Raw genomic sequence first — 22,085 nt, forward strand, 5'->3', positions numbered from 1 at the left:
GAGGCTTGTTCAAGCTTTGCCATGGTGAGGGATGCTCGATAGTCCCGGACTCAGCGGGAGACCCGAATCTGCCACAGCAAAGCTACTGCTGGTGCTGCTGCTGGTGAGCAGAGCAGATCTGCTGCTTGAGTACGACTGATATCCATCATTCTGAACGACGGTCATAACAGGCACGGCTCCCCGTTCATCCCCCCCGCTGAGAGTTGCAATTTTAATCTGCCAGAATAAAAGAAACATGGGTAGGTTTGCAGAGAAAATAAGGGAGATTCTCAGGAATTTATCTCACACTTGTATGCGCTGTGTTACAGCTCTGGAGCATAACGCATATTTCTGAATCATCTTTTTTTTTCGGGCGGAGGTGTGTGTGGGGGGGGCGCGGGAGGGGGGGTGCTCCATCTAACAAGTGCATCTCCACAGGGGGGTGCATCATCAGCCAAGTCAACCGTGAGAAGCTTTGCGTTAGAATCCACTGATATGAACATGCCAGCAGATCATGAGACATTCAGTTCTTGCAAGCATCAATCGGAAATGCAATTTTCGATAGATCAGTGTCTCCCTCCCTCTCCCCTCTCTCTCTCTCTCTCTCTCTCTCTCTATCTCCCTCTCTCTCTCTCCCTCCCTCTACGTGTGTGTGTGTGCGGACCGGTTGTTTGGTGTGATGTCAAAGCCTTAGGTATACATGTTGGACTTTTGAGAGAGTACTGTAGTGTTGGTTCACACCCCTGGACGGGATTTGCCTTTGCGCATCACGTTGTCAATGGCGTGTAAAAAAAGGAGTCGGGCTTATTTCGAGGTGCGCAACTCGAGCTCTCCACAGCCCCAGCGAGGTGGAGTCAGCACGGCAATGACACGGACTTTTCCGAAGTGCTGGTGATGCCCTTGTTGAATGCTGGACACTCTGATTTGAATTAAGACCCCGTTGTCTGCGTGTAGCATATATTTGTGAAATCTCTGATATTGCTTTATGTCCATTGAGGAATATAATAAATATCTCAATAATCTCAAACTTTCAAAAATGATTATCATTTCTAAAATAGCCCTGCTTTGACTGTCTTTATTGTCCTTTTACCCGTTTAATGATGGTTCTTCGAAATTACGCACAGATTTGCTGCCACGCTATAAAGCTTCAAAAAATCTAACATGATAAAGATTTAGAGGAGTCCTTTGTGTCCATTACGTCTATAAAACCAGTGCATAAAAATCACTCGGATTCATTATATTAGAGTATATTTCTATTGAGCACATTTTTATTTGGACGTACGTGTTGAAACGGTTGCCACAGAACAATCTAGTCTATTTTTTTTCTCCTGAAGTTGTGCATTTTCCATCTTCTTCCTCTCCTGTTTCGATCGCAACGAGCGCATCGCGCGTCTGCAACGCTCATAAAAGCCAGAGGAGAGAACAATATCTCGCCAGCGCCCGGGTTGTTAAAAGAAAATGGCTTTATTCATTTTTCTTTGTACCCGTGGTAACTTAGTTATAGCTTTTTTATGGTGCCTGGAAATGGCTTACAGGCTTGCAGTGCAATGTAATGTAATCAAATTTATGATGTTGCTGTGTATTACAATTCCCTGTTATACTCCGTCACATGAGAAATTTGGAATGACCCCCCCACCCCCCCTCCACCTCAGCACACACACAGAGCAGAATGCCCAGGAGCACCAGAGCAAGGTAACATGGTAACATTCAGTGGATTTGTATGAGAGGGAGCACACACTCTTTGCTCGCACCCAACCTCTCTGGAAGTAGTCCTCTCTAAATTATATTCAGACTTATGCTACCACAGATTTATTCTGGCAACCAATCATATGCTTCTTGAGTTTTGCCTTTTCCATATTTCATGCACATTTTTTTTTAAATAACAGTAGAAAGTTTGGCCTCATGCAAGGAAGACATTAAAATATGTGGAGCTGAACCATAGTGATGAAACAAATGATGTAATGCATGAGTTGGTGTATTCAGCTTAACACGAAAGACACACACACAGATTTGCATTCACTCTCTGCTTGTCTTTCACATCTTTTCAAGCACGACAGTACTCTTGTGATTTTAGGCTACGATTTGTATGATGTTAATATTTCAGTTGAAATTATAATTCTCATCCCCATTTCAGCATGGATGTGTCTGTATGCTCCAGTCCTCCTCTTGTTATTAAGATGTGGTGCCACCCAATGATCACTACAACAGGAAGGAGTCACTCACTCTGTGCCATCTTAAAAGATAAGCCTGTGGAAGGACAGCTAATACTGGACTCCTTCCCTCAGACTTAATGGGCTGGACACGTTTTATGAACCGTCTCCTCACCTGGTATTTGCTCATGGGGCAATCAAGTAGCCATGTTGGACATGCATAGAGGCCACACACTCCAAAAAGTAGTGCTTCCTTGTGGGTTTTTCAAAGGTCTTGATGGAGCCAGTGAGGACTTTAAAGTTCCCATATTATGCTCATTTTCAGGTTCATATTTGGGTTTCTACTCGAACAACTGTACATGCTTTAATGTCCAGAAAACATATTTTTTCTCATACTGTCTGCCTTATTGTACCTATATTCACAATCTGTCTGAGATGCTCCATTTTTTCCATTTTAGCGTCTGCCTCTGTAAGCCCCCTCCCGAGAACACTCAGTATGCTCTTATTGGTCACTGTTTCCAGGACTTCCACATCTGTGCTCTCAGCGTCTCTGCACCGTCCTAGCACTGAAAAAATGATTGCAAGGACACTGTAGCGGCAATTTCTACCTTTATATAGTATAGTTGTGACATCACAACTTTACAGAGGTCCTGACGGCTTGTTTAAAGGTGCAGTTTCTGAATACGAACTGTGCGCATTTATCTGTGGAATGAGAATTTTGATATTTCACAAAAGTTATATATCACCTGTACCTGTTATATGAAAAGAGACATGGGAGTCTGGCTTTTTACAATTTTGGACCTTTAAGGTGCTTCACAAGTTAAAATAAAGGATTTCTAGAAGGGCAATCATGAAATAGAATTTTATGAACTATAAGATGACTAAAGTTGCCACTTTGATTAAAGGGCTCATCAAAGAAACCTCCAGCAGTCCTCACACCTTGAAGATACCCGTTGGAAAGCTTAATAGCTCAAATAGCTGAGGTGCAAAGTGAAATCCTAGATTTGGGCCCAGCCAAGTCCTTTTTTGTTGTTGATGTGACCTCTCTCTTTCCCCTTTCTTTCCCTCTTATGTATGTCACATTGCGCTATCAATAGATCTCGTAGAAACTGCAAAATTCTCATAATGAGGCCTACTTAATTTTTAGAGTGCAGAGTGTCACAGGTCACCTTTTAGTGAGTTGGCTCTTGGAGATGAGACAGGTTAGCTTTTAGCTGCGTATATTTCTTAACTTCACATCAATCAGCCAGCCGCTCTGTATGTATGAGATGGGTGATTGGATGGCATGCCCAAGCATCCAGTGTTTTCTCCTGCAGAAATGCACCTCAATCATGCTCGCCTGTCACCAGCTGGGCAGCAAAGATTCAGGCTTGTGCGAGAGGCTCGACACGCATTGCAAATGCACACAGCGACAGACATGCACCTGCTTACACATGCACATACACTTTTATTATATCAACAGGATGAGCTATAAGTCACATTCGGCAGTCTCATTACAGGCTACCAAGCCTAAGTGTGCAGCCATATCATTAATGCAGTAAAAATGGAAACGAATGGCTGGCAGAGCTGTTCAAGGGAACCCAAACATGTAAAGCAAGAGTAGACAGAAAAGAGAGAGAGAGGGAAGAAAATATTTAATCATAAGCACACTTTATGGCGAGCTTCGCCCATGTGCACTGCGGCAGTCTAATTACCAGGATAGCGCTTGTTAGTTGTCACCTCTAGATAAACAGCGGGCTTTTTTTTTCTCTCTTATGTTTTTCCCCCGCCTGTGGCAGAATTTGAAATTCTAAGTAGCAAAATGTCAATGTCAGAGTATCCCATCTCATCTCATCTTTTCTCATCCTCACCTCGACTTCTTGAGCCACATGCAAACACACCAAAACCATTTGTTTTTCATGCAAAAATTGTAAGGTTAAATACTGTGAAGCCAGTGAAAGACTGACATCTGTAACCAGGACTCCAGTTGGTGGCACCACAGATAATTTAGATTGAGTTAATCATTAAAGGAAACCAACGGAGGGGTTGTATAATGTGACAGAACATTTTTGTACTCAGCCTTCTGTCCAATGGTGCCATATTGTACAGTAAATCTTGTCAGGAAGCATATGGTCCTCAAATCCATATGCAAATGAGTGCTGGAATATTCTAACAGCAGAGAAAGAAATTGTCCTCCTTGCGTCTTTTGAACACTGGTTTGTCATTTCAAATGGTTAAGATATAAGCTCTTTAGAGAACGTCTTGACTGCCAGAATGAGGGCAGAAAATGCACTATTCACAAGTTTTCTATGAACATTCTGACCTGGTTTAAGTCCACTGTTGAGTTTGACACTTTAATGGCTTTGATGTGTACAAAATTTCCTGGTACACGCCAAGATGTCAGATGGGTGATCCTGGAGTAATGCTGTATTTCTTCTCCATTTCCAGGAAGGAGAGGAACACCAGTCAGTGTGAGTGATGGGGGTATAAAGCCTCGGGGCCCCTCTCTCCCTGTCAAATATGTTAAGCTTCATTTCGAAACACCATTCCATAATGCAGTGTCTGTTCATATCTGCCAGCCACAATCCAAATTAAAAAAAAACAATGTGAAAGGGGTTTAAGTGGCAGGAGGAAGTAACTTCCGCACCTTTGTTTCCTGCTTGGAGGGTTTGATTATGTTGTTTTAACAGTAATCACAAACTGTGTATTTTGAGGGAAAAAATATAACCTTGTCAGGGTTCAGTTTACTGGGTGAGAGAAACACATCATTATCACTGAGTGAGTCTTGGTTCAGGTTAAAACAGCATGTTAAGTGTTCAAAGGTTTCTTACTCAAGGATAATTGCTGTGGCAGTGTGTGTTTAGACAACCTGAGAATATGCCAACAAATAATGTGTCCAGATTGAGGTTTTTAAAACGTGACACAACTAAAAAATCAAATAATACATAGGCTGAATTTAAAACAAACAAACCCCACCCCTGTAACATAATAAGAATAGTATTAAAACATTATATTAAACATTATTATATTAAACATTAATATTAAAATCAAGGTAATTTTTATTCCTTTTTCTTTTCTTTTTTTGTTGTTGTTGTTTTTTTCTTGTCTTTTCATGTCTTTTCTGTCTTGTCAGTGGGTGTGGACTTATATACACCCATAATGCTTTGGGAAGTGCCCAGGAAGTGTTGCCATGGAGCGGGAATATATCCATGGTATATGGCAACTTGAGCCCCCTTGTTTCGAGTATATTTGTTTACATTTTTCGGCAAATATGCACCTTTAAATGTAAGCCGAATTATATATGGACTGTTCCAGTTTACAGTATACACAAGCAAGTACCGCCAAGTATCACTGGTTTACTTTGATATCGAAAAAAAAATAAAAAACGGCTATTACAAGGCAAGCTTTGGAGTAATAAGGGACGTCTTTTTTCCGGTGTTTTTAAGTGGATATACGGACGCTTTTTCGCTAAGGAAATCAGAGATAACGACACCCCCGGTAAAAGTAAGTCATACTTTCTCTAAAAATATGTGTTTCATGGATATGTGTTGAGGTTTGACCGAGTTATGACTCCAACTGTGACGGTTTGTTTTGACGCTAATTGCAGCTTTAGCTAACGTTACTTTAATTAACTTCACCTGGTGCAGTATCTTCGCTGCACGTGACTCTCCCAACCCCACGCCTCTCTATTCAATAGCCTCTATTGTACTATAGCGTTGTACTATATGTATTATAGCGCTTTCAAAGCTTAAGTAACTGAAAATATATATTTTTTACAGTCTATAGACCTTGAGCTGTTATTGTGTATTAATTAATTGCAGAAAGCCAAGGATATGAATGAATGAATAGTGACTTTCATCTATATTACAGCTATACTCACTGTTGCTGCACTTTGGTGCCTAAGAGAAATATTCCAGAAAAGTCATTCAGTAACAGTGTGTGGTATGCTTAGTTGGTGCTAACTTTGTGATACTGCCCGGTTTAGAGCTAACATTGATGAGAAAGCTGTTGCTGTAGCAGAATATGTAGATGGAGGTTAAATTATGGGGATAAAGTCATGAGGTAGAAATTTAGTCGGGGTTCCCACAGTCATGAAAAACCTGGAGAAGTCATGGAATTTCACTATCACTTTTTCCTGGGCCTGTAGAAGTCATGGAATTAGTCAAAATCACTGAGATTTTTTTTTGTGGAAAAGTTGTGGAATTTTGTTGGGTATAATGAAATTGTTTCAGTAATCTTCCATGGCTATACTTCCATGTACTGCAACATAAGGGCAAATTAATTTTGTGTAGCTCTGGACTTAATGTAGCTTTAATATGTGTCGATGTGTGCCATTGTTTTTAGTTCCATCATGCACATTTCATTATATTCTCCTTGGGTTTGTCTCTCCCTTTCTGCATGCCAGCTAGCTGAACTTATTTTTGAAAAGTGTTTGAATCTGAAATGTTTGAAAAATGCTGGGCAAGCTGGCCACGAAAAAAATCCCCAATCTTTACTCATATTCCTCCAAAAATCATGGATACGTTTGGAAATTTTGTCCATGAAAATGTGTGCTAACCCTGTCTAGTGGAAGTGCCCCAAGTTTGGGAATAGTAACATTTTCCATCATTTTATAAAGCAAACCCAGTAGATCTGAATAACTAACAAGCTGTCCCTGGTTGCCGGCTTGGCAGGATGTTTTCCGGAAAGCAGACAATTAGGAAACCTCTCACTGGATGAGACAGATGTAAATCTCCTCTGGGAGGGAAGCTTACAGAGGGTTATTCACCACCGCAGCCACCACCCGCCCCCTAGGGTCGTAACTCTTGAAGGTCACGGTAGCATTTTACCCCCCCCCCCCTTCTTGCCCATGACAACTCCGGTGGGTATTGCTAGATGTTTCCCGCCATGCTGGTGAGCTGCTGCTTGATGATGGTGGGGGTCTGTGAGGATGATGCATCTGGACATCGGCAGGAATAACAAAACGCTGTCTCGCCCGTTTACTACCAGCCTGCATCATAGTCAAAGGCATCACAAAGAATGAATGATTCATACCATGTCTTGGATAGTCATTTATGTTTAATTCAGAACTGTACGGTAAGGCGTTGGCCATGGTCCTCTTGTGGCGTGACTGGATCATCACCGTGAGTGGGTGGATAGAGCAGGCGGAGGGAAGAAGGAGGTGTGTAGAATGTCACGCTAGAGCAGGGCAGAATTAAGACAGAGAGAGGAGAGCATTGGTGGTGGCCTTGTACGTTTCATCTGCAGGCCCTAATAAAACCCTCACAGGCCGGCATTGATCTCTCCCAGAATAATCCATTTAGACTGAGCGTGCCTGGCCATGTGGGGCCTCTTCAATTATTTATGGCAGAATGCTGTGCAAGCTTCCGTCGGGATGCAACAATGTGCCCTGGGAAACCTGTGAACTGTGGATTGCAGGAGAGCAAGGGAGACACAGAGAGAGAGAGAGAGATTTGAGGAGAGTCAGAAGAAGGAAGGGTGAGGTGGAGGGAGGGTTAATTACACTGAAGCATGCTAGGAGAACTTGATAAGAAAGTGGGGAAAGGTGACAGGACAAAAGGAAGGGACAGAAAGGGAAACAGGAAAGTGACATGAGGGTGTGAGAAGATGGGAAGCACATTCTGTACATGTATTAAAGAATGAGAGGAGAGGGTTATGACAACCACGTTTTCAAAGAGGGAGCTGAAACAAAGCAGATCAGAGGGAGGAATTTATGAAAGAATGCAAAGACCGAAAAGAGGGCAAGGGAGGGAAAGGAAGGAAAGGTGGCATGGAGAAATGCAGTGGTGGATGAAGTAAAAGCCATGCTTGAGTAAAAGTATACAAACCTTACCCCAAAATAACACTGGTAGAAGTTTAAGTCACACATTAGACTAGAGTAAAAGACTTGAGTAAAAGTCTTCAAGTATCTGATTATCAGAATCAAGTTTTTTTGCCCCTGATCTTGATTCAAGTCATTTGATATTGAGTATGTTCTGATACTGAGTCCTGATCCAATACTTGTATTTAATTATACAGCTGCACAATGCACACTTCAAGTACTTTAAAGTTATTAGACTCAGTCCAGTATGTGCTTAATGTTTAATAGCTCCGCAGTGCAATACAAGAAAAAAATGTCTGCATCAGTTTCTTCAGGGTTTTTTTTTTCTTTAATTTTTTTTTTTTTTTTTTTTACAAAAATAACAAAGTAAACAAACTAAAATGTATGGCTTTTTGTATGGCTCTTATCACAATTCCACTGAGTACAGCATTTGTTTTTTTCAACAAAATAACAATGTAAACAAATTTAAACATGTCTTTGGAAATTGTTCTCAAATCCACTTAGTTAAGTAATGTAATACAAGTACAGAATACTACTAATGAGCAATGTAATCACAGTTCCACTTGTAAGTAGTGTAAACAACAAAAACAAACATTTTAAACCATTAGTAGTGTAAACATTGTAACATGGTAGTGTAAAAAACAAAAATTTCAGTTGCACTTAAAGTGGTGAAGCAGCTCAGTTGCTTTATGTTGCGTCCTCTGTTGTCAAGTTCAACATGAAAAAAAAAACACCTAAGCAGTGTTGCAATAAAACCCGAGCATCTGTTGCAAATTGTGCTTTCCATTTACGGCAGGTGTAAATAAAGGATCAGGTAGGGCGCATGCTCAAAACAACCAATCCCAATCAATTGCACTGATCACGCCCACTACCGATCCTACCAATCTGATCGGGACACCCCTATATCTGATATTTACTAATTGTAGGATATAAAATCTATCACGGAAGTATTGAAAGTAAAAGTTTAAGTAAATGCTGTTAATAAAAAAACATGCGGTCTGAATTTTGAGAATTATATTATATTGAGAAGTTTAATTCCTCTTAATACACCACCTTAAAAACTGAGCAACACACTTAAAGAAAAACACTGTCCTTTTTACAACTAAGTATTAAAAAAATTATTTTTTTCCTTCCCTTGCATTGCTTTTTTCATCTGTCCCCTTCTCCCTTCCTTCCCTATTTTCTAGTAAGTAACTTAAATGTGTGGGGGTAATGTAATGGAGTAAAAGTACATTTTATAAAGAAAATGTAGTGTAGCAAAAGTGAAAGTTGAAAGAAATATAAAAACTCAAGAAAAAACATTACACCGTTGAAGAAATGAGATGTAGGTTCATGGAGGGATGAAGAAATAAGGATGAGAGAGGAATGGGGGAAAGGGGGATAGTGAAAGGAATGAATAGATGAAAGAGAAACTGAGAAGGAAAGTTAGAGGACATGAGAGAGAGGAGATATGAATTAGGGATCGAAGGAAAATAAGTAGGAGCAGAGGAAAAAAGGTAAGGGGAGATAGGGAAGGAGTGGAATTAGGAGAGGAGACAAAGTCGAATCTTAGATGAAACAAAGAGGAAGAAATGACTGGAAATGAGGCAGGAATAGATGTATAGGAAGAGGGTGGAGAATGGGACCTTTTTGAAGCAAGTCATGAACAGCTATTGATCATGACAGAGCAACCCAGTATTATGGTTGCTGTTGTGCTAACTGGAGACATGTCAGCTTGACTGCCAGTGTAGTCCATCATTATTTCTGCACTCACCTTTAATGCTATGCTTTACACACAAAAAACACACACAAAAATTACAGTTTGTCCTGTTTTCAGTATCTTATCAAACAAAATCAAAGAAAAATTGTCCTCAGATAGTTTTCTTTTGTGTGCCTGCAATCATGCATTCAAGTCAAGTCAAAACAAAATGATTTCTTTCATAGTTTGAAGACTGAATGTTTTTTCTTGCAGCATACTGAAACTGTATGCTCATAGCTACACATCATAACCTCCCCTCTGTTTGCCTGGTCTATAGTCTGCTATTAGCAGCTCACACTCGGCTCTCATAAATCCAGGCAGATTTGTCTTACCTGATTCCCCCTGGTTTTCACCATCAAGCTCTTCTCCTGTTGCTGTAATTCCCAGCACCCTATACGGCTTACCACCCATCGCCTGCTGCCAAATCAGGATTTCTGACCCAGTGGAAGACAACTGGAATTGAAATTTCCATCTGTACGGTTAAATGATTATGTCTGTAACATTTTGAGAGGGTATACCTTGAAGCTTTTGCTGAAATATAACAGGATTTCTTTTTGTGAAATCCCCACAATTTTACCATGAGATTTTCCACCTTATGCAGTAAGAGCCATTGCAAAAGTATCCCTTTGCATACTGTATACAGTGTTAGTCATCTTAACCCCCCCCCCCCCCCGCATTAATCTTTTATCTGTCTTATGATAATACAGCAGACATTTTACATTTAAAGATATTTAAAATCATAATACTATACAAACTCTCTGGCAGACACCCACATTATTTTTTCACAGTGAACAAAAGGATACGAAACCTCAAAGGAATGGAACTGTAAGTCTAGAAGTAGTTCTGCATACATGCAGTGAGAAAAAAGAAAAAGGACTTCCTAATAGCTATTACACTAGCTGTGTCAAACGGCCTAATCAGATGGGCTAAACGGTATAGCGGCATAGCTATTAGCTAGCAATAGCATACTAGCAGGTTTCTGTTTAATTAGTAGGATCCCATTTCCCACCACTTGCCATTCTCGGAAGCAGCCACTGAAGATTTATTGCTTGTCCTCAGCCATTGATTATCGGATTCTAGTAATTGTTTTGCCTTCGCTTGATTAACAAAGCTGTGTTTTCTCCAGAGGCTAGCTCAATAGCAGCCTTTAATGGCAGGACGCTGGCCAAAATCCCAGCGCTAACAGGGTGCTTCCCATGACTGCGATGGAGATTCAGAGAGGGGGGTAGAAGAGGTGGAGTAAAACCATCCTTATTTCTAATTTTCGTGTCAAGGGGGAGTTTGCTTTCACACCAAAGAGACAGTTCATTAACTCAGGTGCCAGCTTTGTGAAAGGTTCCATAAACAAATCAGTGTATGGGTGGCCCCTCTGGCTGATGTTTCCAGGTGCACTGTGTTTTGCAATTTCTGTCCAGCAGTATTCAGGATGATTGATGATAGATGTGGCTGTTCAAACTGTGGCATTACTGGCATGTTAGGAATTTGAGAAGCCTGCCTCTTTTTTTTTCTCTTCTCTTGAGGGATGTGGGGCTAAACGTTGACTGTGTCACAGATGTGGAGGAGGAGATGCGTAATCACAAGGAGGAGGAGCAAAAGAGGTGATGGAGAGCTTTTGGAGCAACTTTAGGTCATGCTTGGGAGCTCAGGGGTTTGGAGGAAGTGAGGGGATAGGAAGTGGGAGGTAAGCATACTTGTGCATTACTAAGATACATCTCCTTTCATAAGCTCTGACTCAAGTCGGTCCTTTACCTTTCATTAAGTGCCTTTCACAAACGCAGGCCTGTAAACGTAGCTTTTCCTTCCCCTCTCCCTCGACACTGTCTGAACTCTGACTCTAATCCCAAGAGACAGTGTTTGTAAAAACCTTTTTTTTCCTTTTTAGCTGTCATTACAAGGAACACTCTAGTTCCTGGAAGGGTGAGAACATTTTGCTGCTAGAAAATATTTATTTAGTTGTTCTGCTCAACACTTTGAAAGATCCTACATGACACTTTTTTGTTAACACAGCGGGGCCATTTTCATTGTGCCATTGAACTCTCAGTAATGCAGGATGTTGCTTCACTCCTGCTGACTTTTCTCTTTCTCTTTGCTCGTTTTTCATTTCTGATTTTGGTTGCAGCTTGAAAAGATCATGCCAAGAAGTACAACACCTTGCCAAAGTATTCTCTTTATGCCTCACTCCATTTGTTTTCCCTTGTGCTTTCTTCTTTGCTCTTAAATTTCTTGTTCATTACGTGTTTTTTGTTGAAGCAGCTTGCTTGTTTCTTGATGTATGAAATCAAGCTAATCTTGCTGTTGCACGGTTTGAAAGTCCTCCGATAATACCTTTCTAAGTTAACAACGATGCAGGATAAATACCGGAAGGAGGATTTTTATTGGCTGCCATTGTGACAACTAACTTAGGGCTGCTGTCTGCTGCCTGACTTTTACCTTTTTGCTGTCCATCAGTTTGCAGTGTTACCTCAAACCAGCTGCTGAGGTAAGAACAACACGTTGAGGGAGAGGAGGAATGAGGTCTGCTTAAGGTAATTTATTTCTGCTGTCGCTTTGTTGGGTGAAGAGGAAGTGACACATGCGGGCTGGTTGTTTATGAGGCCTGGCTAAGTGCTGGCAGGGCTGCTTTCCTCGGAGGAAGTTGGCTCTCTGTTTAATTCATGTCCTTGGGAGGTGCATTGCTTTGTGGCATAGTGTGTGGCAGGCGAGTTAATGAGAGGTGAACCTATCTGCTTCTTATTCTCCATCTGCTCCCTGCTTTTTCCCACTTTTGGCCCCTGTCCCTCTCACTTTTCTTTCCTCCATCTCTCTTCTGACCTCTTTTACCTCCCGCTCTGTCCTTTTCTTTCCTCATCCATCCCTTTCTTTTTTACAACTCTGAGCCCCGGTGTCAGAAAAGCAAGAAATGCACACAGAATCTCCTTCCAGTCGCCCCCAAGCTTGCCCTCCTTGTCTGAAATGGAAACATGGAAATGGAGAACCCTCCCTTCCATCACTTCACGCCAAATTAATCAGTCAGACCTTTGACAAACCCCAAAAAGGACTGCTGATTTTTTAAAGCTGTCTCGTTCATCTGTTTGATTCATCTTCCTGGAGATGGAAGGCATGTTTTCATCCCATGTTATCCCCCCCCCCCCCCCCCCTTCCTTTGCGGTCCCTGAGGTAGCGGGGGAGGCTCGGTCTCTGCAGTCAGTCGTCAGTGTTTGAAAAGAAAAGGCAGTTCAGTGCAGCACCAGTGGCCAGGCTGGGAGCTCTAAAACACTCAGAAAGATGGACAGCAGAAGGACAGGGTGAGCTGAAATGTCGACCTCTCTGCCACCTCAACTCAACTACATCCTCTGTCTTTCCTCCTCCTCCTGTATACCTTTGTAAAGTGCTGTTTTAATTGACACGAGGGAAAAAAAGCTCTCTGGTTATCTGGCTGGCTGCTCTTGTTTCATGTCAATTGAGTTAATTTTTTTCTCCCTCCTGTTCCTTGTCTGTCATTCTTCCCTCCCTGTGTGTCTTTGCCTTTTGAGCTCTCCTCTTTTCTTTGCGCTTTTGTTTCTCTCTGCCTCACCTTCAACTCCAAACCATCCCACTCCCCACTGACTGCTTGTGCTGTTTCTCCCTTTCTCTTTCCTCTATGTCTAGTTATTTACATCTCCCTGTTGTCTCCCCTTCTCCCAGCTTGTCTTCCCCGTGCTTGTCTCTCCTCGGCTCCAACTTCAGAAGATTTATGTTTGTCTCATAAATTATGAAATGAAGATCTCAACTGAACAATAAAGATTCAGTTTGGAAAACAAAAAGTTCATCAAAGACTGGCACATTTCTACTCAAAGAAAGATATTTGTAAATACTGAATAATTTACATTTTGTTACAATAACCATCATATTTAATCATTTGTACATTTTTAAAAATATTCACATACTTTTTGTTACATATGAAGTAAACATATTCACTGCTAAAAAAAGAAAGCACAAATTCTGACGATAGTATGTCAAATAAAAGAATATTTTTTTAGTTTGAATGCATAATAAGCAGAATTTATTCATTTGGAAATTCAGAAACCTACTTAAAATAATTACACTATTTTGTGTCCCAATAGCATCTGTGTCTGCAGCGACCCTGACTTTAAATAATTGGCACATTCTATTTTGCATAACTGATAACAAAATAATTATCACTCACAAAAGATGTGTAATGATTTGCATGGTTTCAAATACACTTACTACATTAATGAAAGCTCAACAAATATATGTTTGATTATGTACCAGTCTATATACAAAATGTTTAATAATTAACAACTTAATGGTTAATAGAAAACAAATGATCATACCACATCACACAGCCTCTGCAATATCAGTGCCATCTGGCATTGTGAATGCCTCCAAACCAGCAAAATCAACCTTTACCCGCTCAGCTCTGGCAGTTCGACCAAGAACACTTCCTCCATTACTCAACTATCTGAACATCCATCTGACATTAGAGATACACTTGGCTCTGGAAAGCTCTCTCCTCTCATCCTCTTCTCTGCAGTGCACAAAGAGTTTTATTTGATTGACACTTCTGTATGTTGTTCCTATGTTCAGGCTCCTCAGCCCAGAAAATGAAATTATTACATTTTCACATTGATCTGCTAAAAGAGCTACCTGAAAAATACCTTACTACTTCAGTACTGTGTGTTTTCATCCTTTTTAGTGTGGTCATAAGCAGGTGAATTTTATCCATGACTGTAGGCATGCTTCCCCCTGCAATAGGAGGCAGAACTGACAGGAAACAGACAGATGGCTAATGTACTTTAGTTTTCAATGAAACTGTTAACAACTGCGTCTGTGGAACACTTTGAGCAAGTGTGACACTTTTTTTGTGTGGGTATGTGTTGAGAGCTGGAAACCAAATGTCATTGAGTTTAATTTGTGCGCAAGTGATATCAGACATCTTAACGGCTGCCACACACTAACTTGATGGATAGATTTTGTGGAAAGGAGGAAATGTGGTTTTCAGTGTTCAAACTAATAGCTTTTTAGCCCACATTATCTGCTGTTAGTCGTATTAATACACTAACAAAATGTCAGGCAGCTATGGTAAACAAGGCTTCTGAATCCTCGTTAGCTCACGCTACCACCTTGTGAGTTAGTGGCTCTCCCCAAATTTTGCAGAGAAAACGTGAGAAGTGTCACCTGGACTTCCCTGGCTGAGTGTAACCTTTCCTGTTTTGGGGGTATGTGTTTGGTCCCATTGGTCCAGTCTGTCAGCTCGCTCTGTAAAGTGGGTTTTCAGAATAAAAGGTGTATATACACTGACAGCTCGTGGTGGTGTGTGTGACAAACACTTTCCCCGTCTATTTTGTCTTCCAAATATCTTGCCTACGGCATCTTCCTCATGGCATGCCCATTTCTAGCTCAGATGCCTCCAAAGCTCTCCCCCAAGTGCTGCTGATAGCGGCCAATGAGTCAAGGGCACCAATCCCTAAATGTGACATCAGCGCTGACCCTGCCCCCTGCTAAACCAACCACATATACAAGGCATTACCAAAATACCAATTATGTTATCATAACAAAGAACAGTACATGTATAGCTAAAAGTTGGCTGTATACGAGACAAATCCAAATCACTATATGAAATATATATAAAAATTTATAAAAGAACCTGTGTCACATGCGTAGGTTAAAGTGTAGTAATTCCACTGCTGTTCAGGTTCTAGATATATTTCTCTCTGTATGTCGCCCTCCAAAAATAACTCTTAAGTGCACCGCCTGTCATGGGACCCTATATATAAACGTCAGTCCCGCTTAACATTGATAGTCAACCGTCATGTATTTTTTGAGTGCCTCTCCCTTTTTTTCACCCCTCACCTCCTCTCCTCCCCACCCTCTGACCACCCTGTCACTCTGAGATGTGGCTTTAACCTCCTGTGCATTTTTTTTTTATCGGCGCCCTTTGTTTTCATCTATTGTCCTTAAAAGCGATTATGACCATCAGACAGGCCCATTAAATATTTAGCTGCTGCTTTCACTGGCTTCACAGGAACACACACCACAGATGTTCAAAGTGTCTGCCTCTGCAGTGTGGACGTGCACAGATATTTCAAGGGGCAGTTGCTCAATTACATAAAAGCCACTATTTGACACAGGGTCGAGCGTGTACATTTCAAGGGCAACATTCGTGCATGTGTGTTTTATTGACCTGAAAATACTGACATACAGATTTTTGTGTGTTTGTTGTGTGAGCATGTGCATGTGGTGTATTTCTGTGTGTGTATGTGTGGTCTGTATTTACTGCTATAATCATTTCTGCTGTGTGTGTGTATTTTTCAGTGGCTGCCCCTCAGATTACTTCACTGTTCAATATTAAAAAAGTCCATCCTCCATTTCCACTGCAGGAAGAATAGGAATGATCAGTTGCTTGAGAGAACAATAAATAAACTCCTCTGCTATTGATTTATCTAAAGACGCGTGGGACAATAGCTTTACAAATTATCTCCCCTTTCACTGCTACATACAAGAATGAAGTTGGAATCTAAGAGATAGTGCCCTTTTGAGATCCGGCAGGCCTATAGCAGAAGATGCATTTGATGTGTCATTTTATTATTCTCTGAAAATCAATTGCTGCTGTTTTTCACTCCCTTCTCTTCCTGTTTGATATTACATTTTTTAACCGTTAAGATACAGCAGAAATTATACCCCACCAATGTGAGGTCTTATACATTTGTAATGATCATTACTTAAGTGTTGAAGTGTTAAGTGAAGGTTTTCTTGATCATGCACTCCCCTTAAATAGAAAATTACAAGTTGAAAGGCTGCTAGATTTATTGTTGATCTCATCGTGTCCTTGCAGCATAGCCGAGCTTTGTTGTTTCAGCTGTTATTATTCAGAAGGATTTTAAACAGCATTAGCATCTAGGGGTCCAGTGTCTTGTGTGTCTTGTCTCAAGGATGTTTTGGCTCTTCTAATAATGAAATGTGATGTGCCAGTTATGAGACTTCCAACCATAAGTCCACTCTGCCAGTTTACTCTTACTCAACATTGACTGCAAGAGATGCAAGACACGTTCAGCCCTATGCCAGGAAAAGTGTCATATTATGTTAAAACATAGTTCTGCCTGTTTATATTGGGGTTTTTTTTGGTAAACCAAATAAGAAAAACTCATTCAAAAGATATTAGTTTGTAAGTTACATTATCTGTCAGTGGGTTACCTACGGATAGTTTCCTTCCACAGTCTAAAGTAACAAGTCCTCCAAATCAAATGACAAATATGTTTTTTTCTCTATGCTAGAGAAAGATCATGGCTTGGGTTAAAATTACTATTTTGTTAAGGTTAGGGGATCTTCATTGTCATGGTTACATAATAAACAATTTGCTAAGGTTACAAGGGATGATTGTGGTCATGCTAAAAAGAAGTGCTTAAAACACAGAATGAACACCTGTCTATGTGTTAACGTCAGACGTTTAGCGTCAAAAGTTTTGTGGAGCCATGCATCCACCCTGACCACCTTCCTACTTACTTTGGCGCTCTGAAACAACTCCGATCATTAATACTGTGGTCATTGGAGGGTTTTGTCATATATGGTTTTGAGGGACTTTCTTAAACAACTGATGCTATTAGTTGGACATGAACATCTGAATTGTTCAGCACTTCTGTCTGATGTTTTATTTGTAAGCCCTTTGAAACTGGTTACCTGGATTTACTTTGCCTCTGGCCCATTATGTAGTGGGATAGGCTCCGACCCTGTGAAGTTAAGGATGGATGGATGGATTGATGGAAGAAATATGGTGTTTAGTGGTTTAGTGTAAATAAAAGAAATATTCTCACAATGTTAGCATGTTTTCTTGAGGTATGGGTATAACATTTCCATGTTCAGGTCTCTGTTTGTGATAGTTTCAATACTTTATTGTCTTGCTAGACAATTTGTTACTCATCCAAAAGAGGTTTGATGAAAAGATGAAGTCATAACCATAACTGAACTTAAAATATGTGAATTTCCCCTCTCTTAGTGGTTGTTGTGGTGGCGACAGACGATCGATTAGTCTACCTCTCTCTTGTTTTGAGTGCCTCATTCATTTCTCTTCATAAATGGTTGAGATTTCTTACCAGCACAAACTTGAAGCAAAGATTCCACAGCATTTTAAAAAGTGAAATACTATAGATTCTGGTGAAGCTAGGGTTGTTACAGTGCCAGTGTTGTGCAGGTCACTGAACATTTGTATTTAGCTACAGTTACTTTCCTCAAAAGTCATTAAATTACTTTATTAATAACTGCTTACAGAAAACAGTTAAGTAACTCTTGGTTTACTTTTCAATATCAGCTTCCATTGTCCTATAAGGTACATATCATATTAGTGTAACTGCAACACAATATGGAACAAGACAACTGACACATTTCAAATATGATTGTACCCATCATTACTAGGGTAAGTTCGGAAACAACAATAGATATGTTTTGATAGGGCCATTTACTTTAGCCTTGGCAGGCCTTCAAGCAACTCAAGTCAGTTTATGAGTAAGATTTAAGTGAAATAACTTATTTCTGACATTTGGTAGTTATTTAGCCTGATGAAATAAAAGTGATAAGTGTTAATTACAAAAACATGAACACATTGAGGTTTCTCCTTAACTACAACTCACCACTTTTGGCTTTGATCTCAAGAAGGGAAAATGTCCATATTTACAAAGAAAGTTTAAAATGCCTGAATTGTTGGCCTTTGTGTGCAGTGACAGTCTAATACTGATTGATTGATTCACACAATTTGTTACACTGCCATAAGGTCAGATGAGACACCTTTGTAAAGTTTACGTGTGCAGTTCATGCCACTTAGTTTTGAGTAACGTTTAGAAGTCACAGTTCGATGCAGGTTTGGTACAGCAGACAAAAAACAAACAAACAGATGTATAGGGATACATTTCTTTTCATTTAATTTGAACAGACATTAATGCAAGTATAAAAGACAGACAAGATCCTCTTGTTGGGTACTATGGTAGCATTTTGCCCACTGGCAACTTTGGTAAACTGTTGTCATTTTTAAAATTACCTTCTACATTACACTGTATGGACACTGAATTAACACTTTCCCAGAAAGCAACAGGTCATAATAGGCTATGAAACTAAAAAGCATATGTTATGCCATGAAACTGAGAATACAAAATAAATAGAAAAATAAAAAAAATGCATAAGGAGAAGTGCAGAGTGGCACATCAGGGTGATGCTATTGAATGTGGGTTGGCATCTTGGATTTGTTTCCATTGCATATCCTACAACAGTGGAGCAACACAGACAGACAGCCCTTGTCTTACACATAACTCTTGTATCAGGTCAGAAGAACCCAAATTTTGTCCACACAGTTGTCTCAGGCATTTCATCTGTGGTCACTAAATGAGTGGCATGCCAATCAGCTTGTTCTCACCAGCACATAGGTAAAGGTTTCAGGGCGGAACTTGCACATAACGTGTAAATCTACATACTGTGTATACTGCGTGCGGCTGCATGCACCAGACCGTGACCTCCATACTGTGACTGTTCATCACGAATATACAAACTGTTCCAGCTCTTGCAGAAGCTAGATAAATTAGTACACAACATATAGAGCGGCTTTAAGGCTCAATAGAGGATTAAATCACTGGTTAAAGCTGACATTTGTTGCAGCAAAGAGGCATATTTCAAAGACACATTCACACATATGCATACGTGAGGTATTTTAATTGACGAAAGTCCTTGGTTTTAATGGCTGTGTAGTAGTTGGTATTGAGCAGAAAGTGACAAGCAATGATATGTGCTTTTATGGGACAGCCAGCTAACCCTCTTTTGCTTCTTCTCTCTGAATCTTTGCCTAATGGCTGATAATGAAGAGGGCATCTTTGCTGAGATGACATGTGCACGTCCTCTGCTGGGCGCGTGTGCGCGCACACACACACACACACACACACACACACACACACACACACACACACACGTACGTACACACACACACACACACACACACACACACACACACACAGAGGCTGGGCTGACTGCCCTTCAGAATACCAGGCCTGACATTAATCTTTAAATGACTGTTGCCTCTTCCCCAAGACTTTCAATCCATTAGTGGCCACATCTTGAGATGGAGAGAGATTGCCATAAAGGAGGAGGCAGGGAGGATGCAGTCTGTATGTGTATGTATGTGTTGCGGGTGGGGTGGGACGGTGGAGAGAGCGCGACAGAAAGGATGATGTCAATGATAATGGAGGATGAGGACGGAGAGAGAATGAAAGAGAGACAGAGAAAGGTTGAGGCAACACGCAGGTATCAGAGAAAGAGTGAGAGATGCAGTGATACTGAGGGAGTGAAGGAGAGAGAGAGAGAGAGAGAGAGAGAGAGGACACAGGTTTCAGTTGCTATAAATGTAACCACTTCTACGGTTTGGTCTGTTGGAAGATGGAGTGGTGGATGTGAAAGACATCCTACGGAATAGGGACAAGTTACTTTCTCGAAGTGTAAACAACAGATTTTAATTTTGTTTTTGCTTATTATTTTACATCCTGCACTTCATGTACCTAATGTGTCGAATGCAGTGAAGGGTATGGATAGTAGAGGGGTGGCATGGGTTATCATTGGTAGGGGTTTGGGGGTTTCTTTTTTTTTGATTAAATGATTTTATAACACAGAATTACAAAACAAAAAATGGACAAAGGAAAGTAAACAAAGGAACCTTGAGTTAAGAATTTTTTGTCTAAATTTTGTTCACAAGGTCATGAAAGAATGCTCACCCTAAAACACTCTATGCCTATGCCTCCTTTTTTCTCCATCTCTGTCCTATTTCCTCTCTTCCATCTCTGCTCTCCTTCTCCTCCATTGTCCTCCTGTGCCCCTTATTTCTCTGTTCTCCATTTATTTTTCCCATACCACCGCTCATGTCCTTCTTCCTCATCTCCTTTTCTGCTTCCCCTTTCTTTTTGATTCATCTATGCACTCTCACTACTCTGTATTTATTCCCTCTTTGTTCACTTTTTTCTCTTAAACTTTTTAGTCTGCCTACTTCTTCCTCAGTCTTCTTCCTCCCCAAATGCTCACATTTTTCCCTTTTTCCCTCCTCACATTTTTAACCCCCTATCTCTTTTCTGTTCCTTTCCATCTCTCTTGCTTCTTCCAATACTCTCAATTCAATCTACTCCTTCTTTTCCACTCTCTCCTCAACCCCTTTTCTGTTACCCACATCCTGCTATCACCTCGTCTCCCTTCCCCTGCTCCTCAAGCGGTGAGCTATAGTGACTCTGACATCATTACCCTTGTTGTGACAGGTTTCATTTGTACCCTGTGGACCTATACATCAGCCTGACTGATAGTCCAGGGCCTGGGGCCAGCGGAGCACCGCCCAGACTGGGACAGAGTAACAGACAGAACGGTCCTAAAAACCACTCCAGCTCGGGTAGCATGGATATTTTTCCATTACCCGTTCTGATATGTCAGACTCAATGGCAGTTCAAAACACGCCCCAACCTTCGGCTTGCTTGAAGTAACAATCTGCGACAGTTCCTTATAAATAAATATCCACTGGGGCTGAACAAAGGAAAGAAGAAAAAATCCAGAAGAAAAGATGTCAAAGTAGCATCCGCACTGTTTGACTGACAGGTGATCTCTAGAAAGTGATTTACATAAAAAAAAAAAAAAATATATGGAGTGCTTTGTAACATGGATGGAAACAAAAAGGAAGTCATTAAATGTGGCATTTAGTTTTAAACTCTTATTGTCTTTATGCAAGAGAAAATGTGTAACGCTTAGGTTTTGCACTGTGATAATTGGTTTCCATTGAATTAATCACGAAAGAAATCCTGTTTTAAAAGGTTCTGCAATCATATGGTGTGTCTTGAAATGTCATCATATTAATTTGTATCGATTCTGATGGAGTTTCAAGGTTTTTTCAACAATTTCTCCTCTACCTTATCGTTAGATGCCACTAAATTCTACACACTAGGCCGTTAAATACATAGTGTAACAGTTCTAAATGAACTGTTTTATAGCTTGTTAAGTCTTGGCAAAACCTTTGAGTCATTTAACTTTGGTTCAGTTAAAATCTACCGTCCCACAAGAAGAAATCTTCTTTTGCAGCATGGCAGTATTAAAACAATTACAAAGCAATTGGACATAAACATAATTTGCTGTACAAACAATGGATTTAATTTCATTTGGATTTAGTGACAAAGATGATACAATGTTCCATGTGATTAAAGCATTCGCCAAAATAACCAAAATCTGCTCCATTCTGGCGATACTTAGGGTAAATTTGTGAAATAGCTTGGAGCAGCTGTCTTGATGAAGCATTTCCCGTGACATTATTAAAACAGAGAATGTTCTGTCAACATTTATTTTATATGTTGTTCCCTGTCTGTTCATATGTACGTTTATGATTGTTAAAAGCATTTGGGTGCACAGAAGTTGTGTAAAATATGTCCAATAACATTTCAGC

The 22,085-nt window shown here is 40.4% G+C and overlaps 1 protein-coding gene across 1 annotated transcript in view; it reads left to right on the top strand.

Annotated features, from left to right (window-relative positions):
- Window positions 1-5,320: 5,320 nt before the first annotated feature.
- Window positions 5,321-22,085, top strand: part of ptprsa (protein tyrosine phosphatase receptor type Sa) — a 257,348-nt gene continuing 240,583 nt past the window's right edge. Inside the window, exon 1 of the mRNA XM_042515634.1 lies at window positions 5,321-5,612. The gene's annotated coding sequence lies outside the window, so the exon portion shown is untranslated. The remainder of the gene's footprint in view (window positions 5,613-22,085) is intronic.

This window comes from Plectropomus leopardus, chromosome 3 (genome assembly GCF_008729295.1).
Source record: "Plectropomus leopardus isolate mb chromosome 3, YSFRI_Pleo_2.0, whole genome shotgun sequence".
Classification (NCBI taxonomy): Eukaryota; Metazoa; Chordata; class Actinopteri; order Perciformes; family Serranidae; genus Plectropomus; species Plectropomus leopardus.